The 19,174-nt window shown below is 34.2% G+C and overlaps 1 pseudogene; it reads right to left on the bottom strand.

Moving 5' to 3' along the window:
• LOC106736389 (ribosome biogenesis protein NSA2 homolog pseudogene) overlaps window positions 1–19,174 on the bottom strand; it is a 159,739-nt pseudogene that overhangs the window by 48,788 nt on the left and 91,777 nt on the right.

The raw sequence follows: 19,174 nt of genomic DNA, 5'->3' as shown, positions 1-19,174 counted from the left end.
TCAAAACTCTGGCAGCATGTGTGCATGCATGCCCAAGATCCTGAGAGGAGAATGGAGAAGACGGGATTGCAGAGTGACCATCCCCCCGGGGATGATTTCTGACTTCTCACTTTCTGTCTCTGCCTCTCTCTGTCTCTCTGGCAAGTGCACATGCCCTATAGCAAAGAAAAAAAGTTTATTTATCTCTTCTATTAAAGAGTGAGAGAGATAGGGAGGAGGCAGGTGAAATAGACACCTCCAACAGGGTCGGCATGCTAATGCCAGGGTTATAGAGGCCCACCCAGCAACACCAATATGGAACCCTCCTGTGTGGGTCCAATACTATTACCATGACACCACTATCTGACTCTTCACTCCAAGGAACAGGTTTCATTCTTTATCATTGCCAATGACAGCAGTATTATCTTTGGAATCTCTTTACATATTTTTAGATCTCTTTCTCATTTCACAGTAAGGCTGTTACCAGCTTGCTATTTTATCATTTATGACATTTTAAAATAGTCTTTGCTTATTTCACCTCATTCATTGATTATGAATTCTGATTCACCAACCAATTCACCAGTGGAAATCCCTCTAATCTGTTCCATGTGCTGCAGCTAGATTACTCTGCCTCAAACCTTGCTGTATGCATATCATTCTGGATCAAAACTACTGATGACTATCACTGCCCAATAGATTGGAGTCCAAATTTCTCATTCATCATTTAAAACCACAAGTATTGACCCAAGCTACTTTTCCCATATGTTTTACTCTATACCTTCTCCTCTAAATATTATGCTTTTTTCTTTTGTTTTTGTAATATCCAATGTGCCTTTTTCTTAGTGCCCAATGCATGGTGGTCATGTGAGATGCAAGCTGCTTTACCCACTAGGCCATGGCCTGGCCCTCTTGATCTTTTAGACACAAGATTTTTTTTTCATCTTGAATGCTAACATTCATCCTCTCCATTGATTTGAATTTTTTAGTCATTTTTCCATTTGGCTTTTTTTGTTAACCTTTTTTTTTTTTTTTTTTTTTTTTTTAAAGAGAGACTTTTGCTATAGGATGTGTGCTCCCTGGAGACACAGAGAGAGACAGAGAGAGAAAAAGAAATTATCTCCAGGGTGAGTGGCTATGCTGCCATCTTTTCTCTTCTATCCTCCTCATGGGATTTTGGGTATGCACACACACACACCTAGTGTGAGTTTCAAGCCTCCAGGCTGGGGACTCGAATCATGGTCAAACATGTGGGAGCCCAGCACATTAACCACTATACCACCTACTGCCTTTGTGTTCTACCTTTTTAATAAAATTTTTGTGATAGTGAGTATCCTTTATTGAATCCCTAAAGATGATTTTTATTCATTTGGCAAAATTGTCAATGCAAAGTATTACTATACACTGTTGTATGTGGATATATTCTCTCTTCTCAAAAATTATGTGTGTTCCATAAGGGAATCATCTTAGGAGTTTTGTACTTACATTGTCTATATTAATTTTTATATAATTAATAAAGAACTTGTGATTTTATTATTATTAATTTTGCTTGGAATACCAAATAAATCTAACTATTTTTTAGTCTCAAAAATTTTTCATCTTGTTTTGGATGCAGATTGTATCCTCAAAATTATAACTAAAAATATAAATGAACTTTTCTGAAGTACTGTACAGTGGTTCCATATTTGTTATTAGTATACTTAAGCAGTAACAGATTAGATTTCAAAATGTCCGAACTTCCTTAATTTCTTATGTTAAAAATTTATAATGGATGGTTTTATTTAATGGGGAGTTCAAACATTTTCTCAACTTAAATACTCTTCCAGGTTCAAACATATTATTTTTAAGAAAACTGACAAGATATAGAACATGATAGATTTAGAGATGAGTATCCAGTATGTCAGGGAAAGTCAAAACCATATCTTTGAGAAATGCTTGCATTTATTGGTGTTGATATTTAACTCAAAAAGAGAGATACTTGGCAGAAATATATTACATATTTTGAAGGACTATTTTTGGTCAAAATTTCAAGCTTGTTTTCTATGGTTTCCAATGGTAGAACCAGACACTGGGGGAGTCAGTTGAAGTCTATGAAATGTGGGATGAGCTGCTTTATAGTATATAGGCATGCTTGTGTTGGAAATGTTTAGAAAAAGTGATAACTTCTTTGAATTTATTAATTTTGTACTTGCACTTATTATTTTTTCTCTTTTTGCACTTATCAGTGTCTTGCTTAATAGAGAAACCAAATATTAAAAGTAATTGGTTGTGTGTGTGTGCATTTCATTGTCTTAGAACTCATTCTTTCTCAGTACTAGCTGAGGCTGCAGAGGTTAACTATATAGTCATGCCATGTGTCCTCACCTCCATGTTTATCCTGGACAAGCTAAGAATCTGGGAAAATAGTTCTGCTAATGTTAATAATCAACCACTTCCACTATTGGATAGGCATTGATGGATTTAAAGAGAGTTATCCCTCAGTAGGGAAGGGGAGTAGGATGTTTTACCCTTACCTGTAACCAGTGATAAGAGTGTCAAAGTTTCTTTGTATTCCTGAAGTTTAGGGAATGTGTGTTTGATTCTTGACTTGGGAACTCTAAAGGCAAGAGACTGTAGGCAGAATTTGCATAGCATTAAATCATCTGTATTCATCCATTTTTAATCAAATGACACAATCCCATCGTTCCTATGGCTGAGTAGTATGCCATGATGTACATGCGCAATTTGTTTTCAATCTAGTCATTAGTTCTTGGCCATTTAGGTTGATTCCATGTCTTAGCAATTGTGAAAATGCTGCAATAAATATGGGTGTGCAAGTATGTTTCTTACTGAGTAGAATTGTTGGGTAATTTGATAGTTTTATTTGCAGATTTGTGAGGAACCTCCATATTGTCCACAGTGGTTGTACTAATATATATTCCCATCGACATTGTGAGAGTGTTCCCTTTTCACGGTAGACTCACCAAGAATTGTTGCTTTTTAGTTTTTGATCATAGCCATTCTCACTGTAGTCAAATGATAACTCACTGTGGTTTTGATTTCCATTTCCCTTATAATATAAAATGTTGAACATGGAGCCAGCAGGTGATGTAGTGATAAGGTACTAGACTCTCATATAGCCAACCATGGTTTGAGTCCCGGACCCAGCAACTTGAAACTCATGTTGGGTGAATGTGCATGCATGCTTCAAGTTCTGCCAGAAGAATAGAGGAGAAGGGATTGCAGCATGGTCATCTCCCCAGGGGGGTTGATTTCTTACTTTTCCTTTTTCTGTCTCTCTCTGTTTCTCCCCAGTGAATGCATGTGCTCTATGACAAAAACTTAAAAAGAGAGAGAGAGAGAGATGTTGAACAGTTTTTCACATCCATTTTGGCCATTTGTATATCTTCCTTGGAGAGTTGTCTGCTCAGTTCTTTGGCACAGTTTTTAGACTATTCATTATTTGTGGGTGATCTACTTGAGTTCCCTATATTATAAAGTTATCAGTCCTTCATGAAGCATAGTTTGCAAATATTTCCTCCCATTTTGAGGGTTATCTCTTTAGCTAATTGCTGCTTACTTTGCTGTGCAGAAGCTTTTTAGTGCTAAGCGAAGTAGGCAGACTATGAAATACAAACACTGCATGACTCCACCAAATGTCTGCACTTTATGGCAGAAATGGAAAGATCTAAAGATATAATAGTAGGGAGGATAAATCTAGATACTAGAGACTATAAGGGAGGGGAGTGGGTAGAAATATGTGGGTGGGAAGGGAAAAGATAAACACCACAGGCCAAAGAATGAAGATCTCTATGGAAAATGATGTATACAGTAGTATCCTTGATTTGATTGTCATGTACTACTTGTATAGTTTAAAAAACCATGTTGTGTAATATAGAGGTGTATAATGATGAAAAGTAAATTTAAAAAAAAGAAAGAGACTAAGTAGAACAGTTGCTTAGCAGCAAATACAGAAGGAAAGAAGACACCTTGCCACTGAACTGCATCTTCACAGTTGCAGAAGGTAAGTATGAGTTTTTCCTGTGAGACAAGTGGAGCCATGAGAAAGAGACAAGGGAATCCTTGAAATGGATTTCATCCACAAAGGCCATCAGGAGGGCAAGTCACCAAGAAGAAGAGCTGGCCAATAGAGCCCCAGAGGATGAAGTTTAAGTTGCTGTAAGGAGCAGAGTTATTGTCTGCATCACAGAAATTGCAACTGGAAATATCTCCTGGGGTGATCTCTGAGAAACCCATTAAATACTTCAGAAGAAGGAGTCAGTTTTGGCATATGAAGTCCAAAGTACATCAATGCTATGATGATGACAGTTCCAGCAAGCCACCTAAGCCTGGGGACAGGAGGTCATTTCCTTTGTCCCTTTTTTCCTAAGCCTCTTCTTGGAGGGATGGGATACTGTGACTCAGGATGGGGTTGCAGCTGGCTCATAATGGCCTCTCGCTTTGCAAACTCTCCAATGTGAGGTTAGCATGAAATGAAATGAGGAAAAGGGACAATTGTTGACAATTCAGATTTTTGATTATTATACTAGACTGGACATTTTAATTACTAAATAAGACTTGTTATGCATAAATGATGAATTATTAACTATCTAAGCTATTTGTTAATTAGGCTAGACTGACTTTTATTTATCGGAACATGAATGAATAAATTAGAAACTGCCAATAACTTTATTCAATTATAAGTAAAACTGGTTAGGAAAGCTGGATTGAAGACACATTATGGGAAGAATTAAGTTGTTTTCTACTTGTGCTCTTATGAGTCCAGAATGTTCAATAAGCCATTCATAAAACTTATTTGTGCACATACCCTTTATGCTCTTTTAGACTATAATCTCCTTGATTGCAGTAACCATGTCTTCATTTTTATGTTCTCTATTTCTATTACAGAACTAAATTAAACGTGGAAAGGACTCAAGTATTGCATGGGGACTAGAGTAGGCTCGTGCCAACCTTTATAGTGAGCAATTCTATTAAATATTTAAAATATTCTCTGCTTAAGTATTCACAGTTTGAGCCTATAGTTAAAAGTATCAGTTTAACAAATACCATTCCCTTAAATAAGCTTTTTATAATAAGAGATTTCTAAGACCTAGAATTATTTCAAAAAACACTTCTTTTTAAAATTTAGTTTTTCTTTCTTAGTTTGCTGTAGAGGTGTATGCTCACCAAATAGAGACAGAGAAAGAGAGAGAGAGAGAGAGAGAGAGAGAGAGGGAAAGGGAGAAGTCATGCTGCTCCCTACACACCACCACCCCAGGAGACTGGCCATGCTACAGTCCTCTTTCCTGCATTCTCCTCTTGGGAGTTTGGGCACACACGCCTGGCCTAGTTTTCAGGCTGCCAGATCTGGAACTTGGAACCATGTAGCTGGCTATGTGGATATAGTATCTTTATCTCCGGGCCACTTACTGGCCACAAGCAATACTCTTAACACAGTATCAGTGCAAGTATTTGAGTAAGGAGCTAGCATTGCCAGTGGTGGTTAAGGCGCTAGACTACCACATGGCCAACACGATTTGAATCCTGGACTTGACTTGAAAATCATGCTGGGTGTGTGGGTATGTGTGCAGCAATCGGTAGAAGAGAATGGAAACAAAATTAGATTATCAGGTTCTGTTAAATTGTTACATGTATCTTATTTAAATTCCTGTTTGTTAATTTATATCCACCCAATTACATAAGGCAAATTTAGAAAAATAAAAAAAGAAGAGACTGTGGACCCCCTTGGTGAGTGATTTCTCACTTTCTCCCCTCTCTTTCTCTGTCTGGTGAGTGCATCTACCCTATGTAAAAAACAAATTAACAAAACGCACACACACACACACACACACACAAACTTAAAAAAATTTGAGTAAATCTATAACATTAGTAACATAATTGGACTTGAATTATGAAGGAAATGTATATATAACATCATTATAGTAGTAATTACTTGAATTCTGGTGCAATCATACTTTATTAGCCTGTAGCCTATGAAGACTGTTTATTTTTTACTAATTTTGTGGCTTTCTGAATCTCGGTATCTTCATCTTGATCTAAAAATCTGTGACAAGCGGTAGTTGTCTTGCTTAATTTCCTAATAGTCGTGTGCAATAAACTCATTCCATACATATTAACCAACTGTCTAATATGTGGCAGAATGTTAATTATCTTTAATGAACTATTCATAGTCCTTTTCTTATGTACTTTTATTTCTAAATTTAAAAATCCACTTTATTAAGGCATAATGTTAATACTGAAAAAATGCACTCAATGTAATATCTGTTATGCTTTTATCAAATGTATGCATTGTATATGTCCATGAGTGTAACAAACATGGCAGTCAAGGTATTGAACATTTCCCTTTCCCCAGAATCTTCCCTTATGACCCTTTGCAGTTAATTCTTTGTGTCAGTTTCTTTCCAGGCAACCATTGATTTCTGTTACTAAAAATTAGTTTTTCCTGTCCTGGAACTTTATATTAATGGAATTATAAGGTACATGCTCTTTCCCCCTTTTTGTGCTCAGCATTGTATTTTTGTGGTTCACCCATGTTGTTGCTTGTATTGGCAATTTATGGAATTAGTAATATATTTGTTTATGTAATTAAATAAAATTTCACTGAATGGACAGTTGGATTATTTTACTTTTTGTAGTAGTGTAACAGGAGATTTGTAGCACAGTAATGGAGCCTACAGGTAAAAGGATAGATAGACTAACTTGTATTGATAACCAAGCAGTAACGTATACATAGACAGCAGCAATGTGTAACTTCTTAGACAAGGCACATCAATATTTTGGTAAGAAACTATAGGAACATTAAGTTGTTTTTGTGCTCTATGTTAACTACTCTTTTCATGTCTATTTAGATATCAGTGATTAAATGGGTGAAGTCTACTTTTTTTTTTAAGATGGTAAGTTCTAGTTTACATATAATGGTGGTATATACTTGAGGGATTTAGTGTGGTTTTTCAAAAATGTGTATAATGTGTAATGTTCAAATCAGTGAAAGAAATGTATCCACAATCTCAAAAGTCCAGTCAATAACACCAAAAATAGACAAGAGGGATGAAGTCTTTAAAAGAAAAAAAAAAAAAGAAAAGATATTTTGGCAACTTAGTTAATTTTTGCTGACTATCTGCACAAAATGCTTTCAGAATTTTTTATAATTTCAAGAACTTGTAAGAATAACTTCTGGAATGATCATTCTAGGGTAGAAACATTTTAAGGATAGTTTCTAGAACACACACAAAAACCAGTCTGTAGTAATTGGGAATAATTCCAAAAACAATATAAAAACAAATTACTTTCCCCTGTATTTACAAGCACTAATATAGAAAAATATATTAAATGAAATCTTTGGGGATTTCAATAATATTATGTGTCATATACTTGATGTTTAAATAAGTGTTTACAGATTTTTCTGTACTGGACTTTGATTTTTATTCTTGCACAGTTTGAAGCTTCCTTGATTGTGAATGTATATGTCAAGTTGGGAATTTGATTCATGCTTAGAGGGAGGTTTTATGTTTGATGGCCTTCCTTTTGCCTACCTTTCAGTGCACTAAATAATCCTCTACTTCTAGATTACGTCACTTTTACAAAGCCTGCTAACCTTAGAGTTGACAAGAGTTTTTATTTCTCCTTTACCAAACCACACATACCTTACATATTGGTATTTTAATGAGGTAACATACTGTTATACTTTCAAGTGAGGGAAGGCAATTTCCTCTTTAGGTGGGTGGTTTTCTTTTAAAGATGTGACTTAGTTTTTTAACTTGATTCAGTTTTGAAAAGAAAAATGACTCAATCCTTCTTATTTTATGCATGAGGAATGATTACTAGAACATTCAGTAGCAAATGCAGTTATTTCTATCTTTCAACAAGAAGATCTTCAATCTCAGACTAACTTAACAACAGTTGTAGTTCTTTTTTTTAAATTTCTTTCTTTAAATAAAAAAAGGTATAACACTCCCTTTCAAACCAATTTTACTCCAAAATTTGGACTATTTGAAAATTGCTGAGTTAATATAATATTATGGGCTCAAATTTCTGTTGTCTTGAATTTAAACCTTCTCCCCAATACAGGAACTATCATCTTTTCTTAGGATAATTAGACATATTGATTACAATTTTAACACTTGCATGCCCTATAATGTAATTCCAGAAAACCACTTAACAGAATATGTTTTAGCAGACAAAATTATAAAAGAAAGATAATTGCAACATTTCCTGGAATATTTAAAAAACAAAATGACAGGGCCAGCAGATGGCATAGAAGTTATGTCACTGGGTCATAGGACTCCCACATTGCCGATTCTGGTTTGAGTCCTGGATTTGGTGGCTGGAAAATCACGCTGGGCGCATGTGCGTGTGCGCCCAAGATCCTGGGAGGAGAATGGAGGAGAAGGGATTGTGGTGCAGCCATGTCCCTTGGCGGTTGATTTCTGATAAGCACATGAACCTTAAGGCAAAAACCTCTCAAAAAAAAAAGCAAACTACTGAAATAGAATCGCCATGAATGTGGAGATGCTATCTGTTCTATCTGCCTTGTGTTTCAGTGCTTAAAACAGGGCCTGGCATACAGTAGAAACTCAGTAAATATTTAAAACTTAGCAATTTTCTAGTAGCTCAAATTTTGGAGTAAAACTGATTTGAAAGGGATTGTTCTATCTTCTTGATTTAAAGAAATAAATAAAAAAAACTGAACTACAACTATTGTTCAAATAAGTTAGTCTGAGACTGAAAGATCTTCCTTGTTGAAAGCGAGAATTAACTGCATTTGCTACTGAATATTCTAGTAATCATTCTTCATTCATAAAATATCTATTTTAGATATATTCCTAAACATTTTATTTTTGATGCTATTTTTTATTTAATAATTATTTATTTAATTGTATTCATTATTATTCAGTATGAGGATAGAGTGAAAAAGCAAGCTGTCAGGTCCCGGACTCGAACCATGATCGGCCATGTGAGAGTCCAGTGCCTTAATCACCACACCTCTGCTAACCATTTTTGATGCTGTTATGAATGGAACTGTTCTTTTAGTTTTATTTTCAGATTGTTCCTTACTCAGGTATAGAAATGCAATAGATTTTTAAAATTTTATTTTTATTTTTCAAATTTTTTATATATATTCGATCACATTATTTAACTTACAATGTGAACATTTCAATATGTGAACATTTCTCCCCAGTCCAGTTGACCAAAATATCTTCAACCGATAACACCCCACCTCCCCATCCCGTCAATGCTCTCCCTCCATATCCCTCTTCCAAATCTCATGTGTTGATTTTGGTTCATTCTTCGAAGTATCAATAAAACTTTTCCTTTATTCTTTCTTTTCTTGTATTCTCCTCCTTTAAGATAAACTGTCATAATTTTTAAAAATCATAAAAACAATTCCATATATACCTCTATAAAACAATTTTTTAAAAGGTTTTTGTCTGAGAGAGAGACAAGGAGAGGGAAAGCAAGAAATCAGCCCACCACTCCCAGAGAGACAAGGAGAGGGAAAGCAAGAAATCAACCCACCACTCCCTGCCCCAGCAGGCATGGCCATGCTGCAATCCCTTCTCCTCCATTCTCCTTCTGCAATTTTGGGAACACATACAAACGTTCCCAGTATGATATTCAAGTTGCCAGGTCCAGGACTCAAACCATAGTTGGCCATGTGGGAGTCCAGTGCATTTAACAACTATCTCACCCACTGCCCTCAAAATATGTTCTTTTAATAAAGTTGTTATTGTTCCTGGTGAGTGCACGCACCCTATAGCAAAAAAAAAAAAAAAAAAAAAAAAAAAAAATCAAAACAAAACAAAAAAAACTCTCAAAAAAATGAAGTTATTTTTGCATAATGATGTCTATGTAATCATAGAAAGACTTTGTTACAAATAAAATAGACCTTCTCATCTTGTAGAAAGAAATTTGCTATGTCTTTCAGTTTTCTGTTCCAGAAATTATTTAGCATAATTTGAAGATCCTGAGATTCAATTTCTGTGTGCTGCAGTTTGGCAAATCATCACAAACTCTATTTTATTCCTTTTGCTATGTGTTGCTACTAAGTTTAAAAGTTGGCGTTTTTCTTTCTTTTTTTTTTTTTCTAAGAGAGATTTTTGCTATAGGGCTTGTGTGCTCGCCGGTGAGATGGAGAGATAGAAAGTGAGAAATCAGCCCCTGCAGTTGCTGGCCATACTGCAATCCCTTCTCCATTCTCCTCTTGGGATTTTGGGTAAGCACACAAATGTGCCTGGCATGAGAGTTAAGCTGCCGGGTCCAGGATTCAAACCACTAGACAAATGTTGGGTAAGCACACAAATGTGCCTGGTGTGAGAGTTAAGCTGCCTGGCGTGAGGATTCAAACCACTGGACAAATGGGAGTCCAGCGATGTAACCAATTCACTATCTGCTGGTCTCCAAAAGTTACAACTCCTAATTTGGTTACATTTATTATAAATAAGATGAGGTAGGATTTTTATAAAGCATCAATATAGAATTACTGTTAGATAAGAGAAAGTGTAGTGCTGTATAGCACAGTAGAGTTGGTATACATAATAATAATAATTTGCTGTATATTTCCAAATAGCTAAAAAAAGGATTTTGACTCTTCCCAAAACAAAATAATGTTGTTTGAGATGATGCATATGCCAATTGCCATGATTTAATTATTCTAGTAGATGTATTTATATACTGAAAAATTATACTGTGGCCTATAAATATGTACAAGTATTATGTGTCAATTAAAAACAAATAAAAATAGAAAAAGGAGTAAAATACCAAAGATTCACAATGAAATTGAATTATCTTACTATACTATGTGCAATTTAGGGCAACAAGTTGTTTCTTATATCTGGTTAAGACTGTGAGTAGCAAGAACACAAAGTAAAGGTGATCTCTGTCCAGTAAAAGTACTTCAAACTTGTGTGCTGCCTTGGAAACTTTGTAATAAAATATTAAATTTGTCTTCTCTTTATATTTTTAAAAAGAGATACAGAAATTAGATAAAACAGTAAAATTCCAAATTTCTGTTTTTCACTCCCCCTTGAAAGCATTTCATATAATTTTAGGGTTATTGAAGTATTCATTTGAAGTATTTGTTTTATTCATCATTTTACTGGCTTTGGCACATACTTAGTTAATCAATGAATAGGATTTTACTTATACTCCAGTACAAAAGATGAATAAAGAGTAAACATATTTCCCTATTTCTGTAAAAGCATTTTGATTTTTTGGTCTCTCTCTCTCTCTATATATATATATATATATGTGTGTGTGTGTGTGTGTGTATGTATATGCACACATTCATATATATATAAATGGTCTGACCTCTCAATAGACCATCCATAAATATTTTATGAGTGTTTAGATTCTTCTTTTTATTTGTAATACTGTATTTAACCAGGATTGGATAAATAGTAATTTGAACTTTAATAGCCTGTGGCTTTTTGACCTATGCTATTATATTATAATTACTGCCTTTTGGCTCAGAAGTATCTAAACCTTGCCCCCTCACTGAAACTATTTTCAGGCCTTGTTAAAGTTAAAAAATAGTCAATAAATATAGCACCAGGTAAATGTGAACATCATTATCCAGACTGGAGGGACTATCACCCTTCTACCTGTTGTTCATTTATGTTTAAGTGTCTGCAATGGGCAGGTGCCTCTCTTTCTTCTTCATATGTGAACGATGAATACATTTTGCTCTATTTCACATTTGACAGTGATTCTCATTACAATTTTTCTTTTCATATAATACAGTTGATGGAAAGTCAATTTTTCTGTATATGATAGATTCCATCATTTGCTCAGTAATTTATCTGTTGGCAGTGAATATATTACAATAGCACATCCCAGTGGCTTGAATAGAAAGAACTCAAATTCTAATCTGGACCCAGATTCTGTATTTATCTATTTCTTAAGTGGACACCCTTCTCAAGAAAATATTCCTACATAGTTTCTCTTTGTTTTGTTTCTTATCTCAAATGCTAACAAAGAGTAAGAAAAAGAATAGTCTTTCTTGAAAACATCTAACTATAAATTATTTGTAAGAAATTTTCAATTTAATAACAAGCACACAATATTAATATTTCATTATTAAGTAGTCCTACAAAACCACAATTTAAATGGCAAACACTTGAATTTTTTTTTAAAGATCATGAAGTATTTTGGCACTTTTATTATTATTATTATTAATGGCTCTTTCATGTCCTGGCATGATGAAGACAAAGAATACAATAGACTTGCCATACAAGTGGAGAATGAAGCCAACAGGTGGTGTAGTGGGGAAGGCACTGGACTCCCATGTAATCAACTGTGGTTTGAGCCCTGGACCTGGCAGCTTGAAACTCATGCCAGGCACATGTACATCCATGCCCAAAATCTCAAAAGAATAGAGGAAAAGGGATTGCGGTATGGTCATCTCCACTGGGGGGTGGGGGAGATTCTCTGTCTCTTTCTATCTCTTCGACAAGTATACATGGCCTATAGCAAAAAATCCCTCCCTCTAAAAAATAAAATAATAAGTGAAGAGAATGAATTGAAAATTTAAGAATGAGAACTTGTATTATATGTATTGCTTGCATGGAAAATATCAACTGCTTCGATAGTCCGAATTGGAGGAATCCAGTATTTGGGAATGTTGCAAACTTCTCAAACATTCATATGGTGCTTAATTATCATCCCTTTTAAAGTTTATGTTAGTAAACTTATTAATCTTTTCCCCAAATCTACCTAGGCTAAGATTTATTTTGACTGCTAGAAAATGTTATGTCAGTTTATTATGAAAAAATAATCAATCAGCTATTATTTAAGTATCTTATACCTGTTATCTTAAAACCAAAATCTTTTATCTTTTCTCAGTAAATAATTTCTTGTTGGTTTCAATTTATTTTCTTTGTAAACATAATTATTTCAGTCATCCCCCCTTTCCTCTTTCTCCCACTTACTCATACATAGAAATTTTATAAAGATATTCTTTTTAGACTCCCATTCTTGAAAGATACCAAAATAATAAAAGAAATAACATGCAGATTTTTAAATATTTATTTATTTATTTATTTAATTATTTATTCATTGAAGAGGTTTTTGCTATAGGGTTTATGCACTCGCCAGAAAGACAGAGAGACAGAGAGTGAGAAATCACCCCCTGGGGGATGGCCACACCATAATCCCTTCTCCTCCATTCTCCTCTCTCGGGTTCTTGGGCATGCACACACATGTGCCTGGTGTGAGTTTAAGCCACTGGGTCTGGGACTCGAACCACAGTCGACTATATGGGAGTTTGGCAACATGGCCATTATGCTAACTGCTGGTCTCCAGATTTTTTTTAAAAGAGAAGCTTTATTTTCAATGACATTTGAAACACCTCCAGAACTGACTGTACTCACCATTCTCTGAGATGATAGATAACCTGTTCTGAAGATCTGTCACTTCCACTTTGACATCCAATTCATTGCTTTTGCTACAAAATATTTCCTGAAAAGTAACTCTTCATACCACTTCTGTATCATCCATCTCATCTACTTTCTTTATCTTTATCAGATAAAATTGTTAGGGAGCCAAGTAGAAATGTTTTAAGTTGCCTTACTGCCAATGGAAATTCCAGCTGATGACTAAGAAGCTGAAGTCTTCCATGTTTTTCTGTGATTTGTCATCTTGTCTCTACAAGTTTTCTGAAGTTATCAAAGATGAACCATCTCATTACCTCTGATTGGCCAGAGAATGCAAAGCCATAATCATAGACTGATAACTTCCCTGATTTTTTTTTTATTAGCTCTCAGATATACTTTACCACCAAGGTTATGACTAAACACAAAATAATACCACCTTCCAAGTATTTTGCTATGCTCTTTCCCACTTCAGGGGCTTATTTTATCTCATTTATTTTGGTAAGTTATATTTTTCTGGACATATCATTCCATTAATAACTTAAAGTTTTATATCTCATAACTGGACATGTTTGGGAAGTCTGTAAGAATCACCTAGTCCCTTTTATAAAAATAATACATGATAGATAATTTAAACTCAGAGTATATCTAGTTATCACAGAAAATTTTAAATATTGTTTCTAAATTTCTTATCCCTTCCTTTTGTATGAATTGTTAAATACTATCTGAAATGCCCATTCCCATTCCATTTTTGTTACCTTTCTAGCCTCTCTTTTCACAATAATTTTGAAGCTATATTCATCCTACCAGCTAAATTCTGTAGAAATGCACTTTCGGTATGACTCCAGCCTGGGCAAGACCCCATTGTTTCTTTGGTACAGTCCTCCAGAATCTTGTAAAAAACATCCTACTTTTTTATTCTATTTTATGTAGATTTCAGATCTATTGACTGCCTCCTGGTTCAATTCTGCTATGTAATTATTTATAGTCACTAAACAGATATTTCTTTAAGATATTCACTACATTTTCTTTGAATTTTTCTCTTTTCAATTCAGTATAATCTAAAGATGAGTCTTAGGTTACTTAAAAGCATATTTTATTTCTTGTACATAAAATACGGACTAAGAACACTAAATAGAATTTAGTTATTTCTAGTATATTCACAAAATTAATTGACCATCACCACTAATTAATTTTAGAACATTTTATCACCCTTACATGAAACACATTTCCCTTAACAATTTTTTCCCATTGTTTCTTCCTCTCAGTCTCTGGCAGACCACTAATATACAATAGTTCCGCTTCTATTGATTTACTTTTTCTGTACATTTCAGATAAATGCATCATGCGAATTGTGGTCTATTGTAAATGGTTTCTTTCATTTATCATTTCAAAGTTCATCCATGTTGTAAAATGTTTCACTACTTGATATTCTGTTGCATAAATATATCTTTTTTTTTATTAATTCATCAGTGTTTGGACATTTAAGCTGTTTCTATCTTTGTCTATTATTAATAATGCTGCTCTGAATATTCATGTTCCTATTTTTCATGTATGTTTTTATATTTTAAGCTTGTAGAATTGCTGGGCTATGTAACAACTCTGTTTAACATTTTGAGAACTTGACAAACTGTTTTCCAAAATTGCTGTCCCATGTTATAATTCTGTTAGCAATGAGGAAGGTCCCAGTTTCTCCGCATCCTCATCAACACTTGTTATTGTCCGCTTTTTTTGTTTTTCCCTTTCTAGAAGTGATATCTTTTTTTTTTTTTTTTTGGAGAGGTTTTTTGCTATAGGGCACGTGTGCTCGCCAGACAGAGAGAGAGAGAGAGACAGAGAGACAGAAAGCAGGAAATCACCCCCCAGTGGGGATGGCCACGCCGCAATCCCTTCTCCTCCATTCTCCTCTCGGGATCTTGGGCACGCATGCACACACATCTGGCGTGAGTTTAAGCCACTGGGTCCAGGGCTCGAACCGCGGTCAACTACGTGGGAGTCCAGCGACATAGCCATTATGCTAACTGCTGGTCCCGAAGTGATATCTTTTTTTGACATTGATTTGAGTATTTATAATGACTAGGATACTGAAGATCTTTTCATGTACTTGTTAGACATCTGTATATCCTCTGAGAATTGTCTTTTAAAGTCCTGAGCCCAATTTTTAGTTTCTTCTTTCTAGGTTTACTTATTTATTTTGTGAATGAGAGAGAAAGAGAAAAACAAAACAAAACAAACAAACAAACAAAAAAACAAGATCCTTATATTGCAATCTACCCCAGCTTCAGTCAGACATGTATCATGAGCACAATTGTGCCCAGCATACTCCAGGAAATCTCTGGATGTGAACCTGGAAACTTCTCATGTAGGTAGCCTCACAGAATTTCATATTTTGCTGTTTTACTCCCACCATCTGGTTTCCTGGATTTTTTTTTTTTTTTATTGTTAGGTTGTAAGAAGTTTTATTGTATGTTTGCTTATTTGTTTTTAAATATTCTGGTTATAAGTTACTTGCCTGACATGATTTCTAAATAGTCTCTCCTATTCTGTGGGTTGTCTTTTAACTTTCTTGATGGTGTCCTTTAAAGCACAAATTAAAAATTTTAATGGACACCAAGTTATTGAATTTTTTTTTTGTCCATTGTGCTTTTGGTATTAGTAACCCTTTGTTTAATCTAAGACACAAATATTTACACTTATGGCTTTTTTTTGAAGAATTTTATAGACGTAGCACTCACACTTATGATCCGTTTTCAGTTAATTTTTGTATATGGTGTGAAATAAAGATCCAAATGCATTATTTTGCATGTGGATATCCAGTTTAACAGTATCATTTGTCAGAAAGACTACTTCAGTCCTGCATTATCTTGACATTTTTTGTGAGGATTCAAATGACCATAGAGGGATGAGGTTTATTCTGGACTCTTAATTCTATTCCTTGGTTCCTATGTCTATTCTCATGTCAGTACCTCACTGTTTGGATTGTTATAGTATTATATTAAGTTTTGAAATAGAGAAATACAAATCTTCCAACTTCTATTTTTTATTTTAAAATATTTTTTTAAAGTTGCTCATAGAAATTATGTTTGGAATCAGTAATTTATATTTTAATTTGTTTTTTTTAATATATTTTTTATTATTATTCATACATTAAATCACTATACATCATTTAGATTGTAAAGAGACTTTACTCAGCATGATATACACCTCAGTGCAGCCCATTGAAACCCGCCATACACATCCTCATCAACAGATAGTAAACCTTATCTGTGTCCCACAAGTGTCTTACCTCTCCATTTCCCCCCCCCCAAACTTCCTATGCTCTTCCTCTCTCACACTCTCTTTCCACTTTGTCTCTAGTGTCCATTACAATTTTTAATACTTTTATGTCCTCCAGTCTTTCAGTCTCTACCATGGAGTGAGGACAGTTGGTATATGTTAAGTGGAGACATGCAATGTTTCTTTTCATAACTTGACTTGCTTTACTCAGCAACAGGTCTTCCATATTTGTCCACTTTCTATCAAATTCCAGTGCTTTGTTGTTTTTTATGGCTGAGTAGTATTCCAAGGAGTATATGCACCACAATTTTTCAATTGTGGATATTTGGATTGGTTCCACATCTTAGCAATTGTGAATAAGGCTGCAATGAATATAGATGTGAAAGCACTTTTCCAACTGAGTGCCCTCCTGTCCTTTGGGTAGATGCCCGTAGGATACAAAATAAACTTACGAGAATCTATAGTATTTCTATATACAAACAACAAGCAGACAGAGTCTGAATAATGTAATTCCATTTACCATAGCCACAGAAAGTATAAGATACTTAGGAATAAAACTAACCAAAGAAGTCCAACTTCTTTTTAAAAATTATTTTAGCTTTTCTGCACCCAGTAATTGTTTTTAAATTGTAGCAAACATGCTTAAAAACCATTAGTCACATTCAGGTACCATCATTGTAAGTAATGGCCTATATTTTATAAATTTGTATTATATGAAGTTACTAGCACCTTACTTCTGAGAGTGCTAGAAACTGATGACCATCTCTACCTTTGAGTGCAGGATAACGTTGACTTAGCATCTCATGAAGAAGCACAATATTGGTTTTATATTGTCAAGGATCTCCATGCTTCATCTGAGTATTGAGACTGCCTGAGAGAGCTGCCAATTATATGCTGGTATTTTTGATCACCTACAATAGTGACTTAGGATTTTATAATGCAGTGGAAGTAAAAGGTTAAGAACAGAAACCAACTTGTGGTTCAAGTTCATAGTGAGGTCTTAACCTCAGACTTGTTAAAACACTGTAGAAAAACATCTTTCTACCTGTTATGAAGAATGAATTCTTACTATTAATTTTAAAGGTTATTCTATTTTGTTTTAAAAATCATAATAGTTTTAAAATTGGACCCAAATTTATTGTTTGTATTTGTTTAAGACACATTAGACATATACCAACTACTAAACATTTTCCAGGAAAAATCTTTTTGCTCAGAAACCTGTGTTAATTTACAATGACTTGAAAGCCATTATTGTAATTCTTAGACATAAGAAAGGTGAAGCTAAATATCCCACAGTAACTCATTTGTGGGTATATTTTGTCTTTGTATCTAGTTGTTGTGATTGCTGTTAGAGAACTTTTGCTAGTTTTAACAACATAGAATTGATTTTCTAAATGAAATGCATCACAGGAAAAGTGTCTAGTGAATAATTTTAATAATACTTACGGAGTTATCTTGGGAAAAACAGTCCTCTAACACTTATTTGCCCTTGAGATTTAGAAGAAATCATATCTCTAGTGCCCATAATAAGGAGCTAATTTAACTGAGTTCAAGTTAGCTGTGAACAAATGGATTAACAAGCACCTTATTAAAATTTTAATTTACATTTCATTTATCACATTTAATAGAATCAACTTTGTTGTTTCAGGGTGGGTAAAGGCATTAATTTCCAAGGATAACTTTGGGTGCCATTAATTTCAAATGTTTTTATTGTTGGTTTTCATAGTTACCATAATTATGTACCCTATGTAGCATGGAAATATAAGACACATAATATAAAATTTCATTGTTAAAGACCATTTAATTATCTAACAAATTAAAAATGTTTATGTTTATATAGCTTGTGAATTTTCTTGCTACTGTAAGAATGTTTAATTAAGGTAATTTAAGACCTTTGGTCCTTTCAGGTTATAACTTAGATAGTAAAATATTTTCATGTCTGAAGAAAGAGTCTGGATTTTGTTGCTAATATTTTGACTTATGTCTTCTTTAATTACTCATACAATTTATTTTTTCCTTTTTCTATTAAGTATTCTGCTATTTGCATATGACATTATCTGATTATATTTGTTAAAGATTTATGCTTTTACTTTCAAAGTAAGTGCATGATCTATTCATGCACTAAAAGAATTATTATGTAATATGAAAAAGCTTATTCAATGTATTATAGTATTTGTTATAATATTAATAAACAAGGGACTGATTAAGAAAATATTGCAGTACACAGGTGCAAATATTTTTTTTTCTTTTCTTTTCTTTTTTGTTTTTGTTTTTGAGAAAGTTTTACTGTAAGGTGTGTGGGCTCACCAGTGAGACAGAAAGAAACAGACAGAAATAGAGAAATCATCCTCCAGGGATATGGTCATGCTGTAATCCCTTCTCCATTCTTCTCTAGGGATTTTGGAAACAGACGCACACGCACATACACCCAGGTGCGATGCCAGGTCTGGAACTCAAACCGCGGTTGACTATGTGGGAATCCAGCGATGTAACTATAACGGCATCTGCTGGTCCCTCCTCCCCCTCCTCCTCCTCCTCCTCCTCTTCCTCCTCCT

Source organism: Tupaia chinensis, unplaced genomic scaffold (assembly GCF_000334495.1).
Source record: "Tupaia chinensis unplaced genomic scaffold, TupChi_1.0 Scaffold139594_1, whole genome shotgun sequence".
Classification (NCBI taxonomy): Eukaryota; Metazoa; Chordata; class Mammalia; order Scandentia; family Tupaiidae; genus Tupaia; species Tupaia belangeri.
This window is presented reverse-complemented; position numbering and strand designations above follow the sequence as displayed.